This window comes from Saccopteryx leptura, chromosome 3 (genome assembly GCF_036850995.1).
Source record: "Saccopteryx leptura isolate mSacLep1 chromosome 3, mSacLep1_pri_phased_curated, whole genome shotgun sequence".
Taxonomy (NCBI): domain Eukaryota; kingdom Metazoa; phylum Chordata; class Mammalia; order Chiroptera; family Emballonuridae; genus Saccopteryx; species Saccopteryx leptura.
Window position 1 is genome coordinate 11,547,364 of NC_089505.1, and position 14,032 is coordinate 11,561,395.

Here is a 14,032-nt window from a genome sequence, read left to right on the forward strand (position 1 = left end):
AAATATAAAGGAAACTAAATATAGGGATTAAAACGTTGAAGCAGCAAAAAGCGGCCGTAAGGTACAAGCATCAATTTGTGTGTTAGACTACAGAAAACAGACCATGTTCTTCACTGCTTCCATATTTGTTGAGACAAGGTTGGAAACAGCACAGTAGAGGAACAAAGGGTGTGGTTGGCTGCTTCCACACAGCATGACACTGGGGGGGGGGGCGAGTAGTCACAGCCCGATCTCTACGCACTAACACGGAATGGTACCGTTACCTGAGAAAGGAGGGGCTCAAAGGGTGCCCCATGGGAGAGGAGAATATCAAGGAGCATTTTTCCATTGTCTTCCCTACTTTTTGCCAAAGGAACCTTGGAGGGACCAGCGAGAACCCAATAGAAATGATTTGTCTGGGTGACAGTGACAGTAAAGGCCAAACGAGGAACAGGGTTGACATGAAACCTCACATGCAATACAGTTTTAAACATTGTATTTGGGGACCATTTGAATACAAGAAACAATAAAAATGTGAATGAATCCTAGGCAGAAGGGGAACTGTTCTTCTAAGTCTGTAGCCTGGCTGAGGGACCCGATAGGTGTCATTAAGCCGATAGATGTTGCTCTGTGCTGGGCCTGCTGCTCCCAGTGGGGACAACAGGCTTCTGTCACCTGCACCTGCTGGTGCTGTCTTGGGTCAGAGAGAGGGCCGGGTGGGCTCTGGCTGCTTACTGTTTCCCTGTTCCTTCAGTCCTGACAGTCCTCAAGTCCCCAGTGGGGACTGAGAGAAGGGGCCTGGTGTTTGTGTGCCATTTCCTTACTTGAACCAGCTCACGGGATGTGCGCGTACCGTCCGTGAATGAGTCCGTGGTGTATTTACAGACATTCACCCACAGACAAAGGCACAGGCCTTGGGAACAAATGCGGACTACAGACGGGCAGTTTGTCTTTTTTGGAAGTCAGAACTATTTTCTTTGCATAGTAGGAACATCAAATCGCAAGGAACTCATGAAGCCCCTGAAGTTTATTTTCACGCTCACAATTTTCCCTAGAGTTTTAAGATTTAATCCAAATTTCATGTGTGTGTGTATGTATATCTATATATAGATATATAGATACACACACACACACACACACACACACACACACACACACACACGGCATCTATCTCCGGGCGGTGGGCATCTGGCTGCCCGCTGTAAGGAAGGGACCAGGCCTGATAGGCTGAAGGTGGCCCTCACCTGGCCTCACGTCCCTTCTCTGTGCAGGTCTGCACATCTCTGGCCCGGAACCAGAACCGGAACCACTCTTCCCTGTCATAGAACAGACTAATTAAGCGCCAGTCAGAAGTGCTTATATTTTTAGGGGTGGAAAGCAAAGTAAAATGACCCCACAGCTTTTGATAAATTGGCAGGGAGAGCGGGAACATCCTGCCATTAAAACTGCTCTTAAATCTTTCTAAGGCATGAATTGATGAACTTAAACCACACAGCAGTGTCCCCTGGTGTCCCTTGCAGCACCGTCCCAAACAGGCACACAGTGGGCCTGTGGTGGTGGCAGTCAGAGGGCGGGGCCCAGTCCCAACCCCTCCTCTGGCACTTGGGTCAAACCTCTCTCTCTCAACCTCTATCTCAAGGGAAACAGCTCTGTTTCCCTGGTTTCACTTTTGAGATACGGAACCTTCTGAGAAAGGTCTTCCCTTCTCACCCCCGGGGCACGGCGTCCCCTCGGGACACCCTGCCCTGGGCAGAGCCCTCGGGGACAGGCGCCCAGAGGCCGGCAGGGTCCACACAGCACTGCCCTGTGTAACACCTCATCAGACATCAGACCGGTCTCCTCTTGCTAACTGCCCAGCCGCCCACGGGCATCTGATTCCTCAGCTGGGCGTGTTCCGCCCCAGCGTCCCTGGGAAAAGCGCTCAGTGTAATCAGAGTCTCCTATCTGTGCCCCTCCCTGCTGATAGGTCCCTCTCCACTGCGCTCTGCCTGCTTCCCCGCGTCCGTGGGGGGTCTGGGGGGTCCATGCGGGAGGGCACGGATCACAGATCGTCAAAACTCCAACCTTCCTCATGTACTTAAAGCCAGAAAAACCTGTAGCTACAAACCAACCAGGGAGACCTGGGGATTAAAAGCAAACTGACTGACCAGTGACAGTTCTGCTGGGATATTGGAAACAAACAAACAAACAAAAGGTTTGGTCTCTTAATTCAGCAAGCCCAGCAGAGGGTACTTGGAAAGTCCCTGAGGGCTCTGGCTGTAACAGCACTGGAGAGTCTACACTGTAGACCAGCCTGAGTTATTCCTCCCTCTTGTTGCATTCTCCTTCTTGACATGTCTAGATCTCAACTCGCTGGTGATGAATCAGCAACGACAAATGACACTCTCTCCTCCCTAGTGAGGGGGCAGCATTCCTTAAGACACGATTTTCTTTTCTTTCTTTCTCTTTCTTTTTTCTAAATAAACTAGCACCTTCATTCCAGCACTAGCATTCTCCCGAGGTGGATGTCAGCCTGGCTGAGATGTGGAAACCTCTGAGGGAAACGAAATGTGTTCTCTTCGGATTGATGTGAGTGGCGGGACCCCGGGGCCGCTCCGCACCTTTCCGTGGGCTCTGCACCCTCGCTCTTGGCTTCCCTTCTGAACACAGGCTGCGAGAAGGGGTTTTACGTCCCTAGTGACTCATGCACAAGATATAACAGTGTCCTTTCCCTTTTGCTTTAACTTCCTCCCAAATCCACCATCTCCGTGTTACCGCAGCGATCTTTTAAATCACAAAGCTGGCTGCGGGTCTTCCCCTGTTGATAACCTTCAAAGGCCTCCCATCCTCCACAGCAACCAGGGAAGTGGATCTCATCTTGCCTTCTGACAGGCTGCGACGCTGCGGAAGGTGGACCTGGGAAGGAGGAGCGATGCCTCCGTGTCCCGCTTACTTACTGTTGTGAAAATGAACAAACATTTTTCATGTATATGTATATGTTTTCTTTCTATGTATATGTACACAAACACCTCGTGTACAAGGAGGTCGAGAGGCTGCAAGGGGGAACTCCTCACGTTTGTGTGACTCAATGCACCGGGCTGACTCCACAGGAAGCGTCCTCCTGTATCTCTGACAGGAAGTGATACTATTTTACTTCCTCCTCCGCGGGAGGGAGGAAGGATTTCTCCTTGCCCAGGAACAGCTCAGCCAATCGGAGACTTCTAGAACTCAGCCAATGAGAAGTCACTACACTTTGAACTTTCAGTTTCTTCCAATGGAAACTGCCTGCACAACAGCCCATGTGGTTCACTCTTCCGCCAAAAATCCCAAATTGCAATTCTTTGTTGTTTATAAACGCATTCCTGCTGAGAAATGTCAGTCCGCCCATTTAAGGGGAAGAGCGGGCACAATCAAATCTTTACAATGGCACATGTGTCCCTCCAGGCGGTACTCTACTGTTCAGCAGTACAGAATTTCTTTTTGTTTTCTAAAGGGGACATACGAGTTTGTCTCCAGGCTTTCCCCTTACCATTTCTCTCCATGGATTATGTCTTTTCCAACTTCTTTTCTCAGTTTCTTTCCTTTCATTAGTCATTTTATGTATTTATTTACTTATTGGATTCAGTGGGGTGACATTGGTTAATAAAATTATATAGGTTTCAGGTGTACAATTCTAGGACACACTATCTGTACTTTGCATGTTACGTTCACCACCTCAAGTCAAGTGTTTCCATCACCATGTACCCCTCTTTAGCCTCTTCTACCTCCCCACCCCCTTTCCCTCTTGTATTCACCATGGTGTCCTCTATGTATATGTTTTCTTTCTTTCCTTAATCCCTTCGCCTATTCATCTAGTCCCCAACTCCCTTCCCCTCTGACAGCTGTCAGTCTGTTCTCTATATCTGTGAGTCTGTTTCTATTTTGTTAGTAAGTTTATTTTGTTCATTAGATTTCACATATAAGTGAAATCATATGGTACTTGTCTTTCTCTGCCTGGCCTATTTCACTTAGAATGATAATCTTCAATTTTTTAAATTGAATTTATTGGAGTGGCTGATATTGGTTAACAAAACTATATAGGTTTCAGGTGCACAATTTCACAACATATCATCTGTACACTACATTGTGTGTTCACTAGCCCAAGTCAAGTCTCCGCCCATCACCATTTATCTCCTCATACTCTCCTCTCTCTCCCCTCCCAACAATGATCACACTGTTGTTCATGTCCATGAGTTTTTCTCTCTCTTTTGCTCAGTTTAGTTTTATTTGATTTTCAAAATTGAGCTAATACTCCTCTTCCTAGAGAAGTCTGCTTCTTCTCTTTGACTGTAGACCATGTATTATGCTTATGTCCTACAGTTGCAAACTGTTTTGTTTTTTTAAATCTGTGCAAGTGTTTGCTTCCTTTATGGGACTGTAAAGCCTCTGAGGGTAGAACTATATTTAATTTTCTTTATTATTATTTTTACATTTAGTGAGAAGAGGGGAGGCAGAGACAGACTTCTGCATATGCCCTGACCAGGATCTACCCAGCAAGCCTAGTAGGGGTGATGCTCTGCCCATCTGGGGCCCTTGCTCTATTGCAACTGAAGCCATTTTTTAAAGCTTGATGTGCAGGCCATGGAGCCATCCTCAGCACCCGGGGCCAACATTCTTTAATTGAGCCATGGCTGCAAGGGGGGGGGGGAGAAGAGAGAGAAACGAGAGTGGGAGGGATGGAGAAGCAGATGGGTACTTCTCCTGTGTGCCCTGACGGGGAATCGAACCTGGGACATCCACATGCTGGGCCAAAGCTCTACCACTGAGCCAACCAGCCAGGGCTATATTTAATTTTCTTATTAATTACCTAGCACAGTGCTTGAGCTCTTAATTAGCATACAATCATTGTTTATTGAAAAAAGAAATGAAAAAATGTATGAATGAATAAATGAATGGCATATTTCCTCCAGGTGTGAAAAATAAAATAGAACTTATTGGTATAAGTACTGTATCATAGTCATGCAAGCAAATGTAAGAAAAAGTTCTAAAAATAACAAACAGAACTCTTGGATAATTTTAATAATTAAAAAAAATTGTTGCCTTGTACTTATTTAGTACATTGACTTAGGGTTAAATTCAAGGCTTTTTGTTTGTTTGTTTGTTTTTTTTGTTTTGCAATAGACTTAGAATATTTTGTTGAAAATTTCTATTGTCTGTTTTACTGTTTCTCATAATTCACCTTAGTTAGCTCTGGCTACCTTAAGAAAATACTATAGATAGAGTGTGACTTAAATAATAGACATTTATTTTTCATAGTTTGGAGGCTAAGAAGTCCAGGATCAAGGTACAGGTAGACTAAGTTTCTGATAAGAACACTCTTCCTGCCTTGCAAAGGGCTGTATTTTTGGTGGGTCTTCACATAATGACATGGGAAAGAGAGGGTTGAATGAGGAGAGAGAGAAAGAAAGATCTTCTGCTCTACCTATAAAAGCACCAATCCTATCACAAGTGCTCCATCTTCATAATTTAATTACCTTCCAAAGACCCCATCTCCAAATACCATTACACTGGAGGTTAAGGCCTCAACATATGAATTTTGGGGGAATACAATTCAATCAATAGAAAAACAGGGTTGGGTGAAAGTAGGTTTACAATTGTGAGTACACAAAACAGAGTTTATTTATGTCAATATTTATTAACTATTGTATTATTTCCCATACAAACAACTGTTAACTTACTTTTGCCCTACTTTGAATATATATATTGTTTGTTTACCACATGCAATTACGTATGTAGTAAGTGAAATAAACTACATTCCCAGAAATCCTTACTATATTCATTCACTTATCAAATATTTATTGATCACCTATAATGTTTGATTTTCTGGGAATGCAGTGGTGAAGAAACACTCATACTATACAACCTGATGCAGCTTATAGCCTAATTTGTCTCTCCCAATGTTTTTCCAGTTTCGGTGGCTTAATTTCCTTCTATTGGCAACTATCCTGATCCCATCATATTGGAAAAATAATCCAAGCCAGGGTACATGCTGAGAGTAAACACACCCTTCCTCTCTAGAGCTGAAGCACCCAGAGGATGCTTTGTAGGTAGGTGCATTTTTATGGTAGGTAATCAAAGTGGATGTTTGAGGATTCTGGATTATTCTGGACTAACTCACACCCTCGGTAAGGTTCAAAGCTCTTGCGTCAAGTCAGTCTTTTTCTCCCCATTTTACTTAATTTTTTTAATTGTAGAGTATTAAGACCACTTAGCATGAGATCTGCCCTCTTAACAAATTCTTGTGTACAATACAGTATTGTTGACTATGGGTACAATGTTATACAGCAGATCTCTAGAGTTTATTGAAACTCAGTGCTTGGTATCAGTAATTCTTAGTTTCCCTCTTCCCACCACTTCAGGCAACCAGCATTCCACTCTTTGGGTCTATGAATTTGACTGTTTTAGGTGCCTCATATAAGCGGAATCACTCAGAATTTGTCTTCCTGTGGCTAGCTTATTTCACTAAGAATAATGATTCATCATGTTATCCAGATTCATCATGTTATCACATCTTGCATAATTTCTTTTTTTCCTAAGGTTGAATTTATCAATTCATCTGTTGATAGGCATATAAGTTATCCCACGTCTTTGCTATTGTGAACAATGCTGCAACTGCAATGAACATGAAAGTACTAATATAGCTTTGAGGTCTTGCTTTCACATCTTTGGGGTAAATATCCAGATGTGGGATTCCTGGGTCATACAGTATTTCTATTTTAAATTTTTCGAGGAACTTCCCTACTGTTTTGTAGAGGCTTACACCATTTTGCATTCCAGCAATAGATGCAAGAGTTTCAATTTTCCCACATTCTTGCCAACACTTGTTCTCTCTTATTTGTTTTTATTTTTGGGGGGTGCGTGGGTAATAGCTGATTTGCCAGGTGTGAAGTCACATCTCATGGTGTTTTTTATTTGCATTTTCCTGATAATCAGTGAAGTTAAGCATTTTTTTTCATGTAACTGTTGACCATTTGTATGTGTTCTTTGGGGGAAATACTTAAATCGTTAACCCATTTTAAAACCAGGTTATTTTGTTGCTGTTGAGTTATAGGAATCCCATCTATATCTATCTATATATCTATCTCTATATATCTAGATCGATCTATATATATATGTGTGTGTGTGTGTGTGTGTGTGTGTGTGTGTGTGTGTGTGTATATATATATATATATATAGAGAGAGAGAGAGAGAGAGATTAACCCATTATTAGACATATGATTTTCAAGTATTTTGTCCCATCCTTTTATGGAAAGACATCCTGTGGTCATGGATTGGAAGACTTAATATTGTTAAAATGTCTGCACTACCAAAGAGATCTACAGAGTCAATGCAATCTATCAAAATCCCAACGTTATTTTTTAAAAACAGAAATAGTAAAGCAATTCTGTAATTCATACAGAACCATAAAAAAACACAAGTAGCCATATCATCTTGAGAGAAAACAACAAAGCTGGGGACATCAACTTCTTGATTTCAAAATATATTACAAATGTATAATAATTTAGATAGTATGGTACTGACATAAAGTCAGACATATAGACCAAGGAAACAGAATAGAGAGCCCAGAAATAAATTCATGTGTCTATGGTCAACTGATCTTCGACAAGGGTGCCAAGAGTATATAATTGGTAATGGATAGTCTCTTTCTCTTCATCAATTGTTTCCATACACAAAAATCAACTTAAAATGGATTAAAGACTTAAACACAAGACTTGAAACTGTAAAACTCCTAGAATACAAATGGGAAAAGCTTTTTGACATTGGTCTTGCCAATGATTTTATGAATATGCTACCAAAAGCACAGGAAACAAAAACAAAATAAATGAAATAAACAAGAATAAACAAGTGGGAGTACCTCAATCTAAAAAGATTCTGCACAGCAAAGGAAAAAATCAACAGACTGAAATGCCCCAATCTAGTCTAATCCCTAGGCACTTGTTCTAAGAGAACAGAATTAAGTCTGTAATTAGTCTCTGTTATTTTGTGACAATAACTTTAACATTTGTGTTTCCACAATTCATTCTCAAAATAATAACGTTATTATGTTAATTTTATGGATGAAGAAAGGAAGTATCAGAAGGTTGTGAGGTTTATTCAAGGTAGCCCAGTCTGAAGAACTGGGATGCTTGCCAGGACTTAAGTCCTGGTACATCCTAGGACCTTTCTTCCCCACAAGGCAGACACTGTGTTGGCCTGTCTATTGTACTCTTTCTAGATTAGGGATGCTAAAATAGTGTCCCAGAAGCACTGCTTGGTGGACTCTGGTGGTAAATGGCAATGCCTGCTTTTCTCTGTCACCTGCTTGTACAAAATTATGGTAGGGAAGTGGGACTGTGTCCACAGGTAGCTCTGACCTTATTAAATACTAAACTACTCTACATTTTCTGTGGGAGAATTCTGAGTAATGTAGGGAGTCTATCAATAGTAGAGAGGGCAGAGCAGTGCTACCTTCATGTGGGTCATTTGACTAGATTGAGAAGTCTAGCCTAGCTTTAAACCCATTGCCTTATAATCACAGTGAATTTTATTTAACTTCCATTGCCATCCACCTATGTCGCTGCCATTAAAGTTATTTTAATAAATACATACACTGTATTCTCTTACCAGGTCCTCCACACAGAGCCTTGTCTCCACTTTACCAATCTCTCTTTTATAAAACAAAACAAAACAAAAAAAAACAACCCAAAAAACAAAACAAAAAGTTCCTTCTAAGTGAAAATTAATAGATATACTTTCCCTGAGAAAAAATTTCTCTTGCCTAGATAGATGTGTTTTTCCTGAACAATCAGCCAGTTTCTGTCCTGTGGAAACTGAGTTGTGTAACTGATCAGGCTTCCCCATTTGAGCTGGTTGTTAGAAAGGTGAGAACCAAGTTTATGAATTTCCTGTATCAAGTACCTGGCTCCCTATCGCGGAAATTTTTGTATTATCTTCATTTTTGGTAACCTAACTACACCTATCCTTGTTTTGCTTTCTTCTTTCTCACTCATTTTAAAACATGCTCTCTCGCTATAATTTATGCATCTTTCTAGGTCACCTGGAATTTTGTCTGGAGCAAAGTGGGAGCTGAAATACAATAGTTGGGTGACTACTCTTGCCTCTCAGTGTATTTTCTACTTCCTTTGCTCATGGAATCCTTGCCTCTTATTTTATTTTATTTTATTTGAACACATGGCCACCTGAATAAAGACTATAATTCCTGATCTCTTTTGCAAGGTGTAGTTCTGGAGTCAGATGTGGCCAAGAGATATCTTTGGAAGTGTCAGTGTGTGGTTTTGGGGGAAATGTCCTAAAAGGAAGGGTATAGGCTCTTATTCTCTCTCCTTCTCCTGCTAGTTGAGATGTGAATGCAATGACTAGAGTTCAAGCAGCCATCTTGGATCATAAGGTGATAGTCTAGCCTGAGGAGCAATAATATAGAGGAAGCCTGGTTCCTTACAATTGTGAAGTAGCCCTATAAGTTTTGAATTGTTTGCTTCCATAATGTCTACATGAGAATATGAAAGCCAATATATTTAATGCATAATTAATTGAGTTTTCCTTCACGCACATCAAGACCTAATTCTGTTATGGCAGACGTCAACCTTGTACGGTCAGATAGAGACTATATCTGCCATGACACAGTTCGAGCCTGATAGACATTAACATTTCTATAAGCAGTAAAAATGTCTTTAACGGGTTTTGGTTCTCATATTTGTGTTTCTACCCATGGTTTTACAAAACTACATTCTTAGTTTTCTCTTATGTTATTGCTCTTACAATTGTCTGTATAAGATTGGTGCTCTTAGAATCCTTGCACAGTGCCCCGTCCTGTGCCTATAGGGCCATATACATCCCTTATGCCTCCTTTACTTCTCGTTGTGTCCTGGAGAGTCACATCCGAGGTCGGAACTTTGTGTCTCATTCTTCTAACAACCGCTTGTGGGGACAGGGGCTCTACGGGGCATGAGGGGAAGGGAAAGACCATCTGGCGGAGGGGATGATAGATATAACACATAAACATAGGTTTAAAGGGAAAGTCCTTTGAGACGTTGAGGTAAGATGCTGAGGTGGTCATGTTTTTATGGGCCGGCAGCTGGAGACAACTAGCGTTCTCACATATGGGGTGGGATTGAGTCCAAGTGAAAAACACACCAGGCAGAAATAATGACTGAGTCTGATGAGTCATGCTAAAAAAAAAAAAAAAAAAAAAAAAAAAAAAAAAAAAAAAAAAAATAATAATAATAATAATAATAAAGTAAATAAAAAGGTGAGTTAAAAAGTTCAGAAAATATTCCATCGAATGTCATATATGTCAGTTTAAAATCCACAAAAATAATATTTCATGTTTTAAAAGAGACATCTATATCTCTATATCTCCATAATATATGAATTAGAAAGATAAACATTTTATGATTGGAGAGGGGAAAGAACTGAGGGTGAAGGAGAAGGAAGAAAAATGACAAATAAATATAAAAGGGGTTTTCCACAGACCTGTGGTAAAGTGTGCCGGCCAGGAGGGTGTCCCCGACTCTCACGCTGAACGCACAGCGGCAAACCGAATGGAGAGAACTCCACTGGGGACCTGGAGAAGAGGAGAAGATGGGAAACGAGGGTCCAATCAATGGCAGAGCCATGCTCAGGAAACATCAAGGAAAGCAGGAATTAGAGCAGAGATGGGAAGATAGGTTGGGGTCTAATATGTTAAAGAGACCCAAATGCAAGGAGATTTTTCTCACTTTGTTAGGCAAGGGAAAAACCATTAAGAGTTTTTGAACAAGATGAAATAACAGAGAAATCCTACTGTAGAGTGTAATGGGTTAGCCAGAATAACACTGTGAGGCAGGAGAAGAGCTACTCAAGCCAGTGTTAGTGTCCAAGCAAGAAGCACCACTGGGTGTGGACTTAGGAAACAGTGATGCAAAGAGGGCTGTGACCCGATAGTTATCTCATGTTAACAAGTTTTACAGATCACACTAATGCCTAGCACTCTGTTAAAAGCTAGAAGAATGGATCGAATATAGAATTATTTGAATGGTTTTATGGTAGGAAACCAGCCTGGGGACCAATATATTGTTGTCTTGCGGGTGTCACATAAAGTTCAGAACGGACTGGGAGGATTCCCTAGTCGGCGTAATTGGTTCTGGGTTGCCAGGTAACTGAGGGCACTGTTGTCAGGATCCAAGGACAAGTCCGATTTGGGTGGAGAAAAAAAATAAAGGAAATTAGAAGCGTTCAGCCTACCTAAGGAAGGTAACGTGCAAATAAAAATAACTAAAAGGTGGGGAAGCACTTCTGGGGAGATACTTCTGGGGGAGAGTCCCGTTTTAAAATTCTGCCACATGATCCCAAAAGGTATTTCTAGGTCACTGTTAGACACAAAGCATTGACGTTTGAAAAGAGTTCCAGGCTGACAGTATTGATCCGGAACTCCCTCTCTCCAAGATGATGGTTGGAGCCATGGCCATCACCATAGTTACAGAGCAGCTGGTCAGATCATGTGTGTGCTTGTGACAGGACTTACCAAGGAAGAGTAAATCTTTCTAAATTTGAGGCAGTGGAAGTTTGAATCAGGTGAGTGGTTTTTTTAAACTTAAGACGGTTCACAAGTTAGCTTATAAACCCCCCTCAAAAGCCTGATACACCATTTTGCTTGGATTCTGAAGGCCCATAGGGGAGCTTTACATTGAGAAGCCATATAGAATACTGTAGAATGAAAAAAAAAATCATAAAAATAAAAAGTAACTAGAGGAAAATTTCAAAGCAAATTAGAGGAAAGAAGAAGTTAGAAGATCGTTAAGCTAAAGTCACGTGGTTCAGAGGTTGCTCTAAAACCCATGGTCTGACCTGGAGAAGAGTTAGCTCCGAGAGGCCCATCTCTGGCAGTGGGGCGGGTCCTGTGCAGGAGGGGTGCTCTTCCAGGGCCTGGGAGGGTCTGCTTCGCATCGAGCTGGGCAAGGGACTTTCCACGGTGTGGCAGACGGCACTGTGTCCTGGCCTTCGTGTCACTCTCCTTGCAGGTGAGCCACAGCCATCAGACTGCCCCCGTCAAGTCTGGATGTGTTCATTTGTCCATTTACTAATTAATTCATGCATTAACTCCGCCCATGCCTTCTTTATTCCTTCCTTTATTCAGTGCTTGGTGAGCTCTTACAAAGTACTATACATTGTTGAAGGCTCTATGAGGGCTCAGATATAAAACTATGTGTCTTATTTCTGTATGTGCGGGAGACAGGTGTAAATGCACAAGGTGGCCCTATAAACCTCAGGGTTAGATGCTGTATCAGAGGAGTGTGCATCCAGTCCTTGGACCCATTCGGGGGAGAGCGTTGGAGCAAATATCAGAGATGAGGTAACCTTTTCCCTTCGGCTGAAAGATGAGGAAGAGTGTAAGTTGGGTAAGAGAGGAAGGCCCGGCACGAAGCTCTTCAGGTACAGGAAACAGCCTGTGCTAAGATAGGGATGCTTGAAAGTGGTTCTGTTCAGAAAATGCTGGAAAGGGTGTCCAGCAGGCTTGCTGGAAGATAAGGCTGGAAAAGCAGGCAGGGGTCAGAGGGGCGAGGGTCTGTTCTCACGGAGAACGTAGTCTCCCTTGCATTTAAACTCGACCCCCTAGTTGAGAGACCTTCCGAACTTCAGCCTATTAATTGTAATGGTTCCCATTGACTATTATTTGATAAAAATGAACAACCAGTAGCCTCTGAGTCCATTTTTATCCTTGACACTGATAAGCCCCCATTGCAATTGGACTTGGAAAGTCACCGAGAGTCATTGCTCGGTCCCATTCTGAGCTCATTGCGGTTAGAATTGATTTGAGTCCGGAGTTAACACCGGAAAATAGCACAGAGTGAATGAGGTCTCTGAGCTTCAGCCCAACCAGGACAATATACACTTAAAATGTCCTTCTTAAGGGCGAGCCACGATTGCTTTTCCTATCCTGGGATAGTGAAATGCCAATCTTGGCCACAAACACAGCTTTTTAAAAAAATTTTTTCTTCTCTAAAATAATTAAAGTAAGGAATGACACAGCTGAAGATCTTAAGAACAATGAGATTTACTGTTTTAAAGTTTTTTTCCCCCCAAGGTTCTTCTTAAGCACCGAGAAGTGATCTAGAATGCAATACTTGATTTATTTAGAAATAACAGGCCAGCCGTGCTTGGTGTGAAATTAGAGTGGCGTCAGGACCCGCTGATGGTGTCCAGTGTGGCGTTTCCAGAGCGGGTTGGCGGGCTCTCGCTCGGCTTTCAGACTCTCCGTGAAAACAAGTCTTGAAAGAAAAATGCCCTCAGCTAAGGGCATGGAGGAATGCCAAGCACTTAGCTGATTTCTATAAACTGGCAGACTTGGGAAAAACATCTGCCAGCTGATTTTCAGACACAGTGGCAGCAATCATCAAATATTTTCTGAGCACCGCACCCGCACGTTAAGGATTTCTTTGGAATAAGATGCTAGAAAATAAGATGTGCTTTTAGGGGTGATGTCGGACCCTGCTTCCTGGTGGAGATATAATATGCCTGTTTCCACTCTTTAATACAGACTTGTGAAGGCACCACGAAGCTGGTGGGGAAAAACAGTCTGAGTGAAATGACTACTCCTTTGTGCAGGTTCAAACAGAATGACAGAAACTATAGGTTGACATGAAAGAAAATTGTTGCCATTCTGTGTGTGTGTGTGTGTGTGTGTGTGTGTGTGTGTGTGTGTGTGTGTGTCTTTTGGGAGCCTGGGAATGGAGGGAGTTGCAAGGTTGAATTAAAAACAGTGCGAGTTGTTCACTTGTTTCTGTCCCGTTGCAATACTGGATTTCAGCCCCCCCTTTCCTTGCTCCACCATTTAAAGAGCGTCTGTGTTTAAAAGGAACAAGTAAACCAAATCTGCCAATAGAATCATGAGCTAGATTGAGCCTGGCTATCTTACCTGTCAGTTGGACCGAAGTCCATATCACAGCTGAATCAGTTTTCTTTAAAATTGCAGTGGATGTGGGTCTTATCACTACAGTTCCGATACGCGTAGTTCTGCCTTGAAAGGAATCGGGGAAAAGTCATGTCTGCAGCCGCG